The following is an 18,283-nucleotide window of genomic DNA, read 5'->3' on the forward strand; positions in this document are numbered from 1 at the left end:
GCATTGTATTGTGAAAGGTCTATGGAGGAGGTACTGCGGCTCTCACCGATCTTCACCTGCTTGCACAAAGCTGCAAAGTCAGCTCTGGCTATTGACAAGCAGTCGGCTGGGTTTGACTGATTCCTGCAGATGGATATAGCAGCAAGGGTCCAGCTTTCATTCTCTTCCGACTCTCCCTCCAGCAGCTTCACCGAGTGTGGAAAACTTCACCGTGTGCTCGCCTTCCCAGAGAGGAATATGCTGTAGGAGATTCAGAAAGGTTTTGGATTAACAGCAACAGCTGTTCGCTAATAATAAGGTAGGATCTCTGTGTCCAACTCTTCGTATAACGAATAGCAGAGTAATAAAATGCATCATTCAAAGGAAGTTCCTCGCCTTCTAAAAACAAATTCAGCCTGCTATTAACTGCAAATCAGAATTTGTCACTTCTCTGATTTGTTCTTGGTTTCAGTTTGTTTATTGGCAAAAGTCAAAATGGGTTGTATCCTGGCTGTCATACAAATACCAAATAGGAAATATGTCTGATTGGAAATGGGTTTCAATGCATCACATCATGCTGCATTCTCAAATGTGTTTTTGAATGTGACTGCATAGTGTTCCAATTCTATGTCATCAGCACCGGGAGCTCGATAGTCCTGCTGTTCTGCTGTTTATCACTTTGTAAACATGCCTCCACGCCCCCCCCCCCCCGGACATATCCTCCTTCCCACGCTTGAAACCGCCCCGGTAAGTTATGGAACTGATTATTGATTAGAAGCAATCTTTGTGTATTTTAATTTTGAAGTCATTTTATTTTCCGGTGGAGAACGGGGCTATCAGAGAGCGCCACTTGTTTAAAACCAGCGATCAGCACGTAAGGAAGAATCACAATACAAAATTAAATAGCGCCTCCCTCTCTGTAACATTGCGTGTTCACTCCGAAAAAATGCTCAAATAAAAAACGATTTCACCTTTTCTTATTGCTTCAACCTGGTGCGTTATGTTATGTCGGGTAGTGGGAGAGCGACACTGCAGGGATATGGTCGAGCAGGTACGCAGAGGCTGACTGTGGAGACTCAGCGCGGTTGTAAAGATGAAAGATTTGTAATCTGACTGCACAGAATTTACTCAACAGGAACTTCACAACGGGACGTGTATGGTTAGCAGCAACAGATATAATCAGTCAGGAGAAAATATTAGAATTTTTTTTCTTTTCAGCAATATAGTATAAGCTTATATGCGTTAACTTTTACTTAGGTTTGTCATAATTTATAACTTTGCAACATCAATTGCAGATTTTTAAAAAAACTTTATTGATCGTGTAGTTTTCTCATGCTACAGAAGGGGTGTGGGAGAGTCAATAATTAATTACACTATTAACAGAAGCTAGAGATGAAGGTCATTTCATTAGCAGATCTTCCATGGCATTGCTCACATGTAGTCTGGGGACATGGACGTTATATTTAGCTGCTAATCTGACCTGCGCCATTATTATAGCTGCTTATAAACTGTTGAGATCAATCTGAGCACACTTGTAACTGCTTGTAAATTTCAGGCTCCATGTTAATAATTATCTCTTTGCTTCTGTAAGAGTGTGTGCTCCCTAGAGTGTGGCATGGTTGTGTCTGACATGCACCTGATCTAACCTTTTTATATTAATATTACTGCATTGTTCAATAACAGGAGTATTATAATGTAATGCACAATGTATTATAATTATTATAAGCTTTTTAAGGCCAGAAAGTATAATTGTCATAAATAGGATTTACCTTAAATCACTCAAAATCTAATTCTTGTTTGGTCAGTGAACTTTGCCTGTCAGTTTTAGGTTGCAGCCAAGAAGCATTCAGCATTTTAGGATTGTTTTGCACACACAACAGTGAGATGACTGGTGTGTAATATCTAGATGCACTGATAAAGTTTTTAATACATTACTAGTGGATTTCCTATGGTGTTGTCCACAGTAACTCAAACAATATGCTGTTTAATAACAGGGCCATTAAGCCATGTAATACAGAATGTATTATCAGGGCCATTGATTTATAGTGATTAGACAAGTTAAATTGCATTTATATTACATGGTATTCTGTGATTTTAATCAATTTTTTCAGGATCAAATACCTCAGTTGTCCATTCTAAAGGGTTCACAATGGACAAATATGTCCTTATATTGGAAGCAGAACAGGAGCAGGGGGGAAGACTATATGACAGATGCACAGGATAAGGCTACGCCAAATGAGCAGACCAACTGGGAAGTATTGTTCCACAGACCGGATTCTACAGACCTCTACTTAAGAAGAGGTTTACTTAAGTAGACAAAGGTGCAGTTAGCAGGCATAGAAGGAACTCCATGTTCTGCTGCAAACTGACCACCAAACATCCCCTTAACCCCGAAACCCAAGCATAGAACAGAGATATTTCTGAACACTGGAATTCATATCACACTTTTACTGTACACATATATATTTACAATGTTTTTTTCACTGTGCTTCCCTTAATCCCTCTCTATACTGTTTTTAAACCGATTCTGGTGCTCCATCCGGGTGAAGGCCATGGGCGCCAATGGTACTTGGCTGCATTGTGGTAACATGAGCCTCTTGAGACTGAGATGACCCTTATCAGGGCTTCTGAGTCCCAGGAGAACCCATCAGCTGGCTGTGTTACCAGTGCAGATGCATGGGCAGCCTGGCCCTGTATCATACCACTGACATGACTGGATATCTGAGGGGGCTGGAAAGGACACGAGCTGTCATCAGGAAAAAGGACAGCATCATGAAGGCAGACTCTCGCCATATCATTTGTGCTGAGTCCTGGATCTGAGTGCCCACTGAACAGAGAGAAGTCAGACCTGATGGCAACAGTTAGATCCCGCAGACCCTGAAACATAGCGCCCTGAAGCTCTCAGAAGGCAGTTGCCAGTGTTTTCTTCAAACATACCCCAAGGCCTAGAGGCCAGTTATCAAAGCATTCGTATTCGATGCCCTTTCTGGTCTGTAGGTCTCTCTGTTAAGCAGAATAGAGGCGGATATTGCTGGTGTCACCACTCGTTCCAGATAGCACTGCACTGTATGAATCCTTCTTGGATATTGACACAGAGGATGGCATGGGATTCCACTGTGACCCCTGCCCATCTGTCCCAGTTTCTCTGAAATGGTCCTCAGTGCTTTCAAGGACTTTAGAGCAGGACCCAAAGATTTGGGTCTCGGGTGTTAGAGGCTGGGACTGACTTCTGCGGATCCTCTGCTCCCCACTGTCAGATCTCACTTTCACCTCTGACTGCTATGGCACCGCTGTGTTTTATTTCTTACATAATGAAAAACCCTCATTAGAACTATCTACATTGCCCTAGATTAGATTTCTCTGGGCTGATAATTGAGAAATATAGGATGAATAATGGTGTGAGTGAGGATATGGTTGATAGATCAGAGATGGAAGGCGCTAGCCTCTTTCTGCTTCCTTCCTGGTGGTGTCTTGCTTTGGTTTATCTAGAGGGAAAAGAAATGAAGAGATGTTATAATATTAGGTGGCTACCTGTAATGATTCCATTGCAGAGTTTGAAGGTGCCTATTTATATTCTTTGAATGTGTGTTTGTTCTCCCAAACCATTATTCAGGCAAGATGCAGATAGTCCAGACAAACCTGCAGCTGTTACTGGCCTTATTACTTCTCTGTCACCAACAGGTTCAGCTGCATGGCTTCCAAGGATCTCCAGTGCTTCCTCCACTAGTTGGTTCAAAAGCCTAATGTTTGGTGGCCGGGGGTTGTGGTGGGGGAGTGCGGGAGGCAGACCGACACTACACTTTGAATTTTAACTCCCTCCACCCAGTAAAAACCGGGCAGAATGGGAATTAAAATCCAAGTGCTACAGCTCCCGCTCTTTTACCACGTTATTTTCTTGGGTGGTTGAGACACCTGCCCGACTCACTGCTTGACATGTAAATCAGGGTTCTATGATGTATATTGGACTTCAAAGCTATTTTAATGGCCTACTGGGTGTTGCATCCGCTACGGTTGCTCTGCTTAGTAAAATGTGGCCGGCAAGACGTGGAAATCTTTACAGGTAAGTGTAAAAATTATTTTTGTGGTGCCAGGAGGAGCAGGAGTGCTCCTCCGGACCTCGCAAAGAATGGTTTGTGCCTCTGCCACCTCAGGCTACTCTTCCCCCCCCCATCATCCGCATTTATAAAACCCTCTTGAACCCCCCCACAATGGCTTATCTAAGTGCTGGCCGGGTGGCCTGTAGGCTTTGTCAAGGAATATTATTTAATATTAAAGTTTCTATAGCTATTCTGTCCCACCATCAGGCAACAGAAGAATGACATCTAGCTTCATAGAATCATAGAATCTTAAGCACAGAAGGAGGCCATTTGGCCCATTTGCCGGTTCTTTGAAAGAACTATCTAATTAGTCCAACTCCCCCACTCTTTCCCCATAGCCCTGCAATTTTCTCCTCTGTTGTACTGAGTTTTTAAATAAATGAATTGGTTATGTGCCCAGTGCAACCTAGAAACAAGCAAAAGCTGACAAATAGTTTCAAAAAAGCTGGCACAGTTTCAAAAAAGAATATAACTCAAAAACAGCCCTGAATATAAGCCAATGGCATGTAGTTACACTGGGTGGGTGCATTGGTGCAATGGTGCATGGGCTTATAATTACTTAAGATTCGGGTACACCATAGAACCATATAAGTTTACAGCATAGAAAGAGGCCATTCAGCCCATTGTGTCTTGCAAGCTCTGTGCTAGAGCCAGCCAAACATAATGCCACTGCCTTGATCTCTCCCCATGGACTTGTATCTTCATTTACCTCAAATGGTGATCTACTCTTTCCTTAAAAGATACAATGGCCTTTCCAACATTCCATTGTACAGTGGAAGAGGGTGGCAAATTTGAAGAGATTTTCCTTCATATCTTGTGGCAAAATTGCAGGCCATTGTGAGCAGTGTTTGTGATCCCATGATTCGTGCTGGTACTCTTTACAACTAAACTCACATTGGCAATATGCTCACCCGTCCTAGTTAACTCTTCTCCTCTCAATTTATGTTGGCATTTTCCTCTCTCCTCCCCTTCATGTTGGCACTCTTCTTCCTCCCACTACAATTCATGCACTATTTCCCCTCTACCTCCTACCACTTCCTGCTAGTGCTATTCTCCCCTGCTCCCACAATTTATGCTGGCAAACTTTGTTTCCCCCCCTCTGTTTATGCTGCCATTATTCTCTGCTTCCCCTCCTCAACCCCCCCCCCCCCCGACCTCCTAAGTTTATGATGGCACTGTCCTTACTTCCCCCACCCGGCAATGTCCTTACTTCCCCCACCCGGCACTGTTCCTGACTCCCTTCACCAACCCAGTGCTGCTTCTGGTTGAATGCCGCTGCACACTGGGGCCAGGAATTCCCCATCTCACAAAAACAACCACCCAGTGTGTGTGCAGTAGCATTCAATCCTTTGGACCAGGAACCAGGAGTGTCCTTGAGGGGAGGAGCCGTGCTGAGTGAATGAAGCCTGAAGGAGTGCTGATTTTTATAAACAAATGTAAACAAGTGGACATCACCCTGAAAATGCTGATGTCTATTTGAAATGCAGATGGTTGACATATATGCAAGTGCAATGAGGTCATCACTGAAAGCCTGGACTTGAAACATTACAGAAATAAAAAGTGATCGCTTTTAATTCAATTCAGCAAGCGTTCCATTTTAATAACGGAAGAAAGTTAATGGCTCACGATTATTCCTGGTGCACTTAATTTTGATGAGTACTATTGATTTTACCAAATAAATTGTGGAATCATTGCACTTTAAACCTAATTTTACAGCAGCAAGAATTGTGTGTTAGGCATTAATATAGTGAAGGAGGTCTTCACTGAGTACCCCATTAACTGTGTTAGGGAGAGTGTAATCATCAGAGCCACTTTAAAAAATCAGCTAGTTGCCCTCCCCTGATGCTTCAGTTGGTAATTGCAGTGCCCAGTATGGAACTGAGCCATGCAGGTCAGGAAGATCCTCGGTTTACTCCCTGGGCTGTGCTGAGTTAGTTGACCTTAGTTGGGATAATGACTGAACGCTACAATTGGCCTCAGCTTCACTGGACTAGAAAGAGGGGAAGAAAACAGATAGGGTTTCTGCTTCTGATACCTAGCCAGTGAACTTAGCTTGAAAATATAGTTGTTGGCTGAGGCTTGACGATAATGCTCTCCATAGTTGAAAAGTCTGCTGTCATTCACTGCGTAGACTCATACAAGATGAATGACCATTTGGGCGAAATACAGGAAGGGAACTGTCTATATCCCAACAAGGAGTTGATATCTTTAGTAAATGAAGATGGAAGGGGAGAAAATTGGCAGAAAAAGGATGGCAACTATAGGGCTTATAGTTTTAATAGAGGGCTTTCATTATCACTATAATAACATAAGAACATAAGAAATAGGAGCAGGAGTAAGCCATACTGCCGTTCGAACCTATTCTGCCATTCAATAAGATCATGGCTGATCTTCAACCTCAATTCCACTTTCCCGCCTGATCCCCATATCCCTTGATTCCCTTAGAGTCCAAAAATTTATCGATCTCAGTCTTGAATATACTCAATGGCTGAGCATCCACAGCCCATTAGAGTAGAGAATTCCAAAGATTCACAACACTCTGAGTGAAGAAATTTCTCCTCATCTCGGTCCTAAATAGCCGACCCCTTATCTTGAGACTATGCCCCATAGTTCTAGACTCTCCAGCCAGGGGAAACAGCCTCTCACCATCTACCCTGTCAAGCCCTCTCAGAATCTTATATGTTTCAATGACTCTCATTCTTCTAAACTCCAGAGAGAATAGGCCCATTCTACTCAATCTCTCCTCATAGGTCAACTCTCTCATCCCAGGAATCAATCTAGTGAACCTTCATTGCACCGCCTCTAAGGCAAGTATATCCTTCCCTAGGCAAGGAGACCAAAACTGTACACAGTACTCCAGGTGTGGTCTCACTAAAGCCTTGTACAAATGCAGCAAGACTTCCTTACTCTTGTACTCCAACCCCCTTGCAATAAAGGCCAACATGTCATTTGCCTTCCTAATTGCTTGCTGTACCTGCATATTAACATTCTGTGTTTCATGTACAAGGACATCCAAATCCCTCTGAACACCAACATATAATAGTTTCTCACTGTTTAAAAAAATATTCTGTTTTTCTATTCTTCCTACCAAAGTGAATAACCTCACATTTCCTCACTTTTTACTCCATCTGCCACCTTCTTACGCACTCACTTAACAGACTCTTTGTGTCCTCCTCACAGCTTACTTTCCCAGCTAGCTTTGTATCATCAGCAAACTTGAGTACATTACACTTGGTCCCTTCATCTAAGTCATCAGTATAGATTGTAAATAGCTGAGGCCCCAGCATGATCCTTGTGGCACCATGCTAGTTACAGCCTGCCAACCTCACGATAACCCATTTATTCCCACTCTCTGTTTTCTGACCATTAACCAATCCTCTATCCTTGCTAATATATTATCCCCAACCCCATGAACCCTTATCTTGCGTAACAACCTTTCGTGTGGCGCCTTATCGAATGCCTTCTGAAAATCCAAATATACGACATCCACTGGTTCCCCTCTATCTACCCTACTAGTAACATCCTGAAAAAACTCTAATAGATTTGTCAAACATAATTTCCCTTTCATAAAACCATGTTGACTCTGCCTAATCATATTATGATTTTCTAAGTGCCCAGTTACCTCTTCCTTAATAATGGATTGCAGCATTTTCCTGACGACTGATGTCAGGCTAACTGGCCTGTAGTTCTCTGTTTCTCTCTTCCTCCTTTCTTGAATAGCAGTGTTATATTTGCTACCTTCCAATCCACTGGGACCGTTCTACAATCCAGGAAATTTTGGAAGATCACAACCAATGCATCCACTATCTCTGCAGCCACCTCTTTTAGAACCCTAGGATGTAGGCCATCAGGTCCAGGGTTTTTTTTTGGCTTTTAGTCCCATTAATTTCTCCAGTAATTTTTCTTTACTAATATTAATTACTTTAAGTTCCTCACTCTCATTAGGCCCTTGGTTCCCCATTATTTCTGGTATGTTTTTTGTGTCTTCTACTGTGAAGACAGATACAAAATATTTGTTTAACGTCTGCCATTTCCTTATTCCCCATTATAGTTTCTCCTGTCTATGCCTCTAAGGGACCAATGTTTACTTTTGCTACTCTCTTCCTTTTTACATACTTGTAGAAGCTCTTACAGTCTGTTTTTATATGTCTTGCTTTGTTACAAGCTCCTCTTATTTCTTGATTAATTCTCTGTCCAACAGTATAACTACTGTTAGGGGGCCTATAAACTACTGCCACCAATGTTTTCTGCCCCTTGTTATTTCTAATCTCCACCCATACTGATTCTACTTCCTGATCTTCCGATCCAAGATCCTTTCTCACTACTATCTTTATGTCATCCTTTATTATCAGGGCTACCGTCCCCTCCTTTTCCATTTTGTCTGTCTTTTTGAAAAGTCAAGTACCCTGGAATATTTCGTTCTCAACCTTGGTCACCTTGTAACCACATCTCAGTTATGGCTACTAGATCAAACACATTTATCTCTGTGCCATTAATTCATCTATCTTGTTATGAATGCTTTGTGCATTCAGATAAAGCGTCTTTAATTTTAACTTTTATTATTTTTCCCTGATTTGATGTTATTCATGAATGCTTTTACCGTTAAACTCTCCGTCCCTTCCTGTAGTACTCTGTTTATCTTTACCCAAATCACTACACTGCTGTATAACCTTGACTTTTCTCTTTAGATTTATAAATTTCCCCTTACCTGAACGCTCCCCCACATTGCCTTTTTAGTTTAAAGCCCTATCTACCGCCCTAATTATTCGATTCACCAGGACACTGATCCCAGCCCGGTTTAAGTGGAGCCCATCCCAACGGAACAGCTTCCTCTTTTCCCAGTACTGGTGCCAGTGCCACAGGAGGCAAAACCCTTGTCTCCCACACCACTCCTTGAGCCATGCATTTAACCATCTAATCTGTTTGACCCTATGCCAATTTGTGCATGGCTCAGGTAGTAATCCAGAGGTTTTTACCTTTGAGGTTCTGCTTTTTAATTTGGACCCTATCTCCTCAAACTCCCTCAGCAGAACCTCATTCCTAGTACTACCTATGTCGTTGGTTCCTACGTAGACCACGACAACTGGATCCTCCCCCTCATGCTCCAAGTTATTTTCCGGCTGTGAGGACTTATCCTTAGTCCTGGCACCAGGCAGGCAACACAGCCTTCGGGACTCCCGGTCGCAGCTGCAGAGAACAGTATCTATCCCCCTACCGCTACCACATTCCTTTTTACTCCTCCCAATTGAATGGCCTCCTGTACCACACTGCTGTGGTCAGCTTGCCCATCCTCCCTGCAGTCTTAGTCTCATCTTCAGCCTTTGACCTTATCCAACCTCGTAACTGTTGGATAAGGTCAAAGGCTGAGGTTCCTCCATCACTGCATCCTGGGTCCCCATACCTGCCTGACACGCAATCACATCCTCTTGTTCCTGTCCCTGACCACTGACCAAATCTAAATTACTACCTAACCTAAGAGCTATGACAGCCTCCTGGATCAAAGTGTCCAGATAACTCTCCCCTTCCCTGATGCATCACAATATCTGCAGCTCGGACTCCAGCTCAACAACTCTGAGCCAAAGTTCCTCGAGTTGCAGACACTTACCGCAGATGTGGTTGCTCAGGATCTCACTGGTCTCCACCAACTCCCATATGCTGCAGTTACGACACACCACCTGCCCTGCCATCTTTATCTAACCTGCAGGGTTTACTCCATCTTCATAGCAATCTTGTGCTTGTTCACACTTTCCAGCTAGCAAAAGCATGAGAAACATGAACGATTAGGAACTTGGGTGTTTTGGTGATTGTCATTTCAATAGTATGTAATTAAATGCAATTCCCTTCCAAGTCAGTTTATAGCCATTCCTTGCTGGTCAAAGATATTTTAAAAAACATTTAGAAATAAATGGGAGGCTCTCCCCCGATGACTACTTTTGTCAGATGTACCATGTGGTCATGCAGACCAGGGAGGTGCCAGGTTTGATTTCTGGTCCGTGCTGAAGTAGCTAATTTTAGCTAAGGCAATTATGGGGGTGCTGCTGTTAGACTCAGTGCCCTTAGGCTAAGGAGGGGAAAATGAGCCAGAGATTCCACTTTCTTACTAACTGGCTCCTGCTGGAAAGAGCATGTGCGTGGCTGTTGACTGAGGATAGGATTGATCACAGCCATGATGCCACCTACGCTAGACGGAAGCAGGTTTGCAGACAGAAGAGACCCTCCAAGATAAGCGTAAAACCTTCATTTACAGGGCCAGGTGGAACAGGCCTTCCCTGCCCCAGACCCCCATCTCTTCCATCCCGTGAGAACCCCCCTGAAAGCCTCACCCTGCGACTAACCTGCTGGCCAGCAAGCCTTTCCTTAGCGCAAACCTCCGGCTGCCTGAACTTCCTCTCCCATCTGTCAGCCAGCTGCTGCTTTCCATCTATTTTGGGCAGGCAGCTGACTGGTGGCATGTAGATATCCTGGGCCTCAAAACCCACTCAGGGTTAAAATCGGCCCCCTGATCTCTGCTCACTCCCCGTAGATGGCAACGTGGCTGAGACCAGGAACTCAGTGTATGACAATTAAAAGACACCCATTGTTCCATCGTAGAGCAGAATGGTTCTCCAACACACTATACTACCACATTACTGACTGTTAATGGTTCAAATTTTCTTCATTCAGTATTTTGCGATACATTATCTTCTATAACGGTGTTAAGTATTTATGTTTTGGTGTGCATTTTAAAAGTTCTAGGTAGTGATTTTCAGTCATATCTTTTGCCTTTCCTAAAACATATGTGAAACTTGTGATGTCTACTGTAGATTTAAACAGTTTTCAAGCATTTTCTATTGTTCAAGTATTGCAAAATGTATTCTTTTATGTTATTGTTTGCTGTGGAAGTTGGCTTGCTGACCAGGGTAGAGTCTATTTTGGCACAGACCAAATTGATAGTAGGATCATTCATCCAATGCCAATGGATCAATAAGTCACCATAAGTATTTTAAGGACAGGGGGCTGGATAAAGCTCTGCCTAAATTTAGGGGACAAGGAAGTGCCAGGAAGTTCCTGCAGCATGCCAGGAAGTTGTTGCCTTATGCCAGGAAAGGAAGATTGTGATTTTGCAAAACATCTGGACAGTAACTACATTGAAAGGTTGTTCCATTCCAACTGTGATGACACTAATGGGCTTACATAGAGCTTGAAACCTGGCCTGCTACACACACTTTTTACCAATTATAGATCCATGTAGAAGCTAATTGGAACCCATCCAACCACATAAGCCAGTTTAATGCAAAATTCAAAATCTATATGCTGAATATTTCTTTCATTTTGAACATGGAAATATACGTGGTCTTCAAGTGGTTCAGTTTTGTTGAGCAAGTTTCAGAAAATAAATGTAAAACAATCTGATTTATAGTGCTAGACTTCTTGAATACTTCCATTCTAAGCAGATTTCACCCTAAACAAAATAACTCACGGCTATGACAACTCATCTATTGTATTAATGTACCCTTGAGTGTCATTTTAGCTCAGTTGGTAGAACTCTCACTTCTGGCTTACAAGATTATGTTTAAACACCACACCAGGAGTTAAGCACCAAACATAGGCTGATGCTCCATTGCAGTACTGAGTGAGGGCCATCCTTCAGATGAGACATTAAACTAAAAATGTTAAAGTTGAAATAGGAAGATGGCGGGGTGGGTATTCTGGAAGGGTGGAATTGAAAGCCCTTCTTCATCTATCTATTTTTAAAAAAGAATTTAAATACATTAAGCAAATTGTATTACAACTACATCAACATGTGTATAACGAATTTGAAACTGTAAGGGGAAAATGTTGTGGAAGCAAAAATGTTGGGGATCTCTGCCACAATATACAGATGGTCTTTAAAGACAGGTACCACTATAAGTATCATTGAATGAGCAGAACAGGCCAGAAGCAGGATTGACAATCTTTATTTACTGAAGTGAAATCAGTCATGTATAGAATCAATGCTTTTACCTCGGCAGAAAATCACTCATGAAATTTATTCATGTTCAGAAAAGCGCTGTACGGATTCCAGCTTCAGGGTCAGTCTTATTTTCTGTTTCTGTTATACTTTTTAAAGGGTCCTTGCCATCGCATTCATGAGAATAAAGCAATGAAGTTAATTCAGTGGAATAGTTTCAGCTGTTGCGAGCAGCATCCAAAATGTTGTTAGTTTTTTGATCCGTGGCAATCTGTTGAATGCTGTGTTTTTAAATGTTTTAAATAATTGTTTATATGAAGATTATGTAGTAATTTCCCCTCAAACCCCCCCCCCTCTAACCTTCTTCCCACCATTGAGTCAAGCTGGTGTACAGTTCCAGCGGCTTGCCGATGAAAAAATGATCAATCTGTGTGAGCCTTATAAAGTGATTAAAGCTGAACCTGATGTTAGAATCTGGGATTTCTCACAGCATTTTTTAGTCAGGTTCACAGCAAAAAGGCAGTTTCCATAAACAGACCTGCATCCCCTATGATCTGAAACTTACAACCTTGTGTTTATTGAATGAGATTACATGCAACAGGACTAAAAATTACACTTAACACATTCAGCACTGGATACCCACCACTTCAGATGACACACTGTAGGGTTCAGGCTAAAACTAATACTCAAATTTATTTCCAAGGAATGTAGTTATACAGAAGCAGACAAATACAGCAAGTAACTTGTAGTACAATATTTGACTTAAACAATATTTAAGCTCCAGAACAAAATATTGAGTCCATCATCTTAGTGTCCATTTCGATTATTAAAACAAATCTTTGATAAACCTGAAATGGATGCTCAGTTCCACAAAATCCCTCCCATTGCCACAATGTGGAAATAAGTGGGCAGACAGTGAACTAAAGATACAGGCAAATCCCACACCTATTAACTGTTCTTCTGGGATTTCAAGGAACATTACAACACACAATATCAAAGACGTTCTTTCCCACTGGGCACAAATCATGTTAGTAATTCGTTTTATCATTCAAATTGATAGCTGTTCACACTATCGTGTAGATTTTCCAGCACCACCACCTATACCCCACCCCAGCCCTGGATAGGAGCAGTGCATCCTAAGTGCACTGCTCTTTTTTAGGCCTAGGGGCATTACACTTTCCTCTAGATTAAGCTATGCAAAAATTAACGACCTCACAGTCTTTGACCTGCCCTTGGTACTCCTGTGGACCCTCCAGTCAACAAGGGTTCAGGGGCAAGCCATAGACCCATGATCCTCTGGGGTATCCGTGCACTCATGTGCCCAGCCAACAAACCTGCAGAAAAATGAGGCAACAGGCTGGGAACCCTCCCCCTCACCTCTTTAGAATTAGGAGCATTAAGCTGTAGCCACTGCAGGCACAGGCCCTGCTCCATTCCCCGCAGCACCCCCCCCCCCCCCAGCCCTGCCTTCCAGGAAATCCTGGGCCAGCTTAAAGAGGGTGGATACCTTGCAAAATGGGTCTACAGCCCTTTTTCACAACCTTTCTACCCAGGGAAATGAGTGTTCCCTAAAGGCAAGTGTCAGGAAAATCTACCCTCATGTCAATTAAGATGTCTTTCCATGACAACTGCACAGGGCCTAAAACAGAACATATTAGAATTGCAGCTGGGATGACATGGCTTTGATGGTTGCACCAATCAAAGATAACAATTTTTGAATTCTCTCGCAGCTGGAAAAGTTATATGCATTTATATTTTAAGATCCTGAGGTAAACCCCATCTCCCCCATCCAACTTTGGTGATGTAGATGCCTTCAGACCTGTATATTGCTATAGCAACCTGAAGCCCATTGTAAAATACATTTGATCCTACAGGCACATATATATTTAAAAAAATGTTTGAGGCATGGTGGACCTGCTGGGAAATTTTGCATTTTGGGCCATGATGCTGGGTAACTGAGATCAGAACAGAATGGTACTTGACGCATTGCTTGTTGGTGACCCTCTACTGGCTATATTAGAATTACCACACTGCCAAGCAAACTGCTGAGGTTCCTCCTGTTGGTAGTACATGATTATTTCATTTTGTTGCTGGCAGATTGAATCCTAACTTTGCAATATGTGGCTATAACTGATATTGTGCACATTATGGTGACACTGGATAACTGGAATTTTTGTTTGAGCTATGCTGCCCCCCCCCGACCCCCAGCAAAAGTTAGGTGGTGGAATTAGAAACTGTGAAGGGCCGGGCAGTACACTATGTCTGCCCATCTATGGATAGGTATATTGTAATATTATGCAAATGATGGCAAAGTGTCATTCAACATATCTTCCGCTCTTTGCACCATAGCAACACTGGGTACAAGGGACATAGAGAGGCCTGTTTAATATTTAAATGGTCAGAAAGCCTATGCACTTAGGTGCTAGATTTAAAAATTTTCAATTTTATTCCCACTTCATAGAGCTGGTCATTCTACATTGTGGCAGGCCTATGAAGCCTGCCAGAGTGAATTTTCATCCCTTCTCTTCAGGCAGACTCCCTGTTGGAGGCTAAGGAGCCTATCTAAAAAATGATCAGTGGTCAGGTGTGCATCATTGCCAAGATTTTTATCTTTCTGGCTGCTATTTCTTTAAATACTACCATAGTTAGGAATAACTGGTTTAATCAAATGTGTACAGATGCACAGAAAGAAAACTAGCCATTGAGAGAAACGTGAAGGTTCTGTAGCTGACTCACTGTCCGATTATCTGTGGATAGCTATACTAAGAGATGTCCACATGGAGCTGTGTAGTGCCAGGGAAAAGCTAGTTAGATCACACTCACCTATGAGACATGCACACAATATTATTGCTGAGATATAACTATCATGTTACTTGGTGCGGTGGGAGCAAGCCTTTTTTATAGGAGAAATGCAAAAGTCAGAACAATTTACTGTCAAGTGTGATATCGACAGATCTGGGTAGCAGGTTGTCTATGTGTTCTTTATGCTGGGAATAAGGAGTGGCAAACTATAACAACTTGCATTTATATAGGTACTTTCACACAGCAAGATGTCCAAAGGTAGTTTACAAGTTAGAGAACTGGAAGACATCAAGCAGAAAAGTTAGAAGAAAAATTAAGGTACGTGACCACAGATAAGGTCATAGAATTAAGCTTTGATGTGGTTTTTGAAGGCAAGGAGAGAAGCAATCAGGCAAGAAGGGTTTAGGAAGAGAGCTCTAAAGTGCAGGGACATGTAGCAATAGACATGGTTCAGAAAAAGAGATAGAAAATTACATAAAACTAGTGTCAAGCAATCTGCAATAGACTTCAGTTATCTACAGTTTTCTATGGCGCTGTGTAAGGGGAAGAGGTCTTATTTATTCAGCATACAGTGGAGTTAATTTCATTCACAGCTCTGAATTTAAAATTGAGCAAAGCAAACAGCAGCAGTCAGATGTAGTTTTTTTTAAAAAAACAACTGAACAAAGTTTACTTATAGCAATAAAATAGGCAGTTTCTTCCTTAACATACTTCAATCCAGGTACAGATGAGGAATTAACTCACCGTACAGCATTGAGAGGGCTGGGGGATAAAAAGAGATTGGGGATCCACTTCTCCTTCAGTTATCTCACAGACCACCTTCTGTGAGGAGGACACTATATGCAGATTTCTGTAAGTAATCTATTTTACTGTTCGAGACTTTAATCAAAAAGGCTGCAAGGTGGTTTGTTCCAAAGTATAATGGCTTTATTAAGAAGTTATAATAAGTAACAAAGGTGTTAAAGTACAAGATTACAATTAAATATGCTAATAAGATGAATACAACCTGACACAAAGTTGATCACTGTCCAAGACTTCGAAGAGTGCACTTTCGAAGGTCTTGATTAGTTAAGCGGGCCAGCCTTGCTCAGAGAACGTTCTAATCAATACTAAAAAGCTCTCATCTTTATACGTTTTAGAGACAATTAGCTCTGTATAAGCCTCCTATCAATTATCCTCCCTGTCCCATTGGGCTGCTATCAATCCTATTCTCTCATACACATTTGGTTTTACCACCTCCTTCATGATTAGTTAGAATCGTAGAATGGTTACAGCATAGAAGGAGGCCATTCAGCCCATCGAGCCCGTGCCGGCTCTTTATAAGAGCAATCCAGTTAGTCCCATTCTCCTGCTCCTTCCCTGTAGCCATGCAAATTTTTTTCTCTTCAAGTATTTATCCAATTCCTTTTTGAAAGCCACGACTGAATCTCCTTCTACCACCCTTTCAGGCAGCGCATTCCAGATCATAACTACTCGCTGCGTTAAAAAAAGTGTTTCCTCATGTCGCCTTTGGTTCTTTTGCCAATCACCTTAAATCTGTGTCCTCTGGTTCTCAACCCTTCCACCAATGGGAACAGTTTCTCTTTATTTACTTTATCTAAACCCTTCATGATTTTGAACATTTTATAAAATCTCCTCTTAATCTTCTTTGCTCTAAGGAGAACGCCAGCTTCTTCAGTCTATCCATGTAACTGTAGTCCCTTGTCCTTGGAACCATTCTAGTAAATCTTTTCTGCATCCTCTTTAAGGCCTTCACATCCTTCCTAAAGTCGGGTGCCCAGAATTGGACACAATAGTCCAGCTGTGGTCGAGCCAGTGTACTATAAAGGCTGAACATAACTTCTTTGCTTTTATTTATAAAGCTATGCCTCTATTCTAAAGCCCAGGATCCCTTATGTTTTTTTAACCACTTCCTCAACCTGTCGTGCCACCTTCAAAGATTTGTGCACATATACCCCCAGGTCTCTATGTTCCCCTTTAGAATTGTGCCATTTAGTTTATATAGCCTCTCTTCATTCTTCCTGCCAAAATGTATCACTTTGCACTTCTCTATGTCAAATTTCAACTGCCATGTGTCCGCCCATTCCACCAGCCTATCTATGTCCTCTTGAAGTCTATTACTAACCTTCTCACTGTCTACCACACTTCCAAGTTTTGTGTCATCTGCAAATTTTGAAATTGTGCTCTGTACATCCAACTCCAAATCATTAATATATATCAAAAAAAGCAGTGGTCCTAGTACCGACCCCTCGGGAACACCATTGTATACCTTTCTCCAGTCCGAAAAACAACCGTTCACCACTGCTGTCTGTTGCGTGTCACTTCGCCAATTTTTTATCCATGCTGCCACTGCCCCATTTAGTCCATGGTCTTCAAATTTGCTGACAAGCCTATCATTATGTGGCACTTTATCAAACGCCTTTTGAAAGACCATATACACCACATCAACCACATTGCCCTCATCAACCCTCTCTGTTACCTCATCAAAAAACTCAATCAAGTTAGTTAAACATGATTTGCCTTTAACAAATCCATGCTGGCTTTCCTTTATTAATCCACACTTGTCCAAGTGACTAATAATTTTGTTCTGGATTATCGTTTCTAAAAGCTTCCCTACCACCGAGGTTAAACTGACTGGCCTGTAGTTGCCTCAGAGATGTCAATAACTCTTATCTTTACCCAAAATATAATAAAGCTTGAGACAACTTCCCTTTCCTAACTTATAAACAAGGCATTGAGGATGATGCCAGATGCTCATTACCCAAAGAGGCCCTCTCTTTCAAAAGGTCATATAAAGCTTGTTTTGGATAGACAGAAAGCCTTTGTTCACAGGGAAAACTGACATAATGCTTTTCCCTAACAAGATTTACAATATTATATAGAAAGCTTGTATAATGCTTTTCTTACATTCCCTTCCTCTGAGCCTACAGGGGAAACCCTTTAGGCTCACATTCCCGTCCCATCCTTAGTTCACGGCTTGGTAGCGCAATACATCCATTTGCACATTCAGCTTTTATACATTGAGGATACTACACAAAGATTAAAATCCGTGAGAGAATTCTAGCCCAAGGGTGTTGTCCTATGTTCTATACTGTTTCCCACCATGCATGATTCAAAAGGGTAGATGCCCCCTTTTCAGTCTCAACCTTGCACTGTTTCATTTCAGTCTTTCAATCTTAATCTCCAAAAGCCCCTGGAGACCTCATATGGCCTTATCTAACGTTTTCATCTTGTCAGCAACACGTACCTATCTGAGCCATTTGCTCCTCTGGTCTAAGTGGGCTTTGGACTTCTGACTGTCTCTAACTTTTGGGTGTAGAGTGCCCTATCTTTATACTATTCGGCTGTCAGGGCTGCATGTGCGCATCTCTCATCTTATCTCCTAGCCATAAATTATCTCACCCCCATGCTGACTCTGAGTTAAACAACTTTGGATGAACTGTTCCATGTAATATGACTACCTCATCCTTTATCT

The sequence above is a fragment of the Heptranchias perlo genome, chromosome 15 (genome assembly GCF_035084215.1).
Source record: "Heptranchias perlo isolate sHepPer1 chromosome 15, sHepPer1.hap1, whole genome shotgun sequence".
Lineage (NCBI taxonomy): Eukaryota > Metazoa > Chordata > Chondrichthyes > Hexanchiformes > Hexanchidae > Heptranchias > Heptranchias perlo.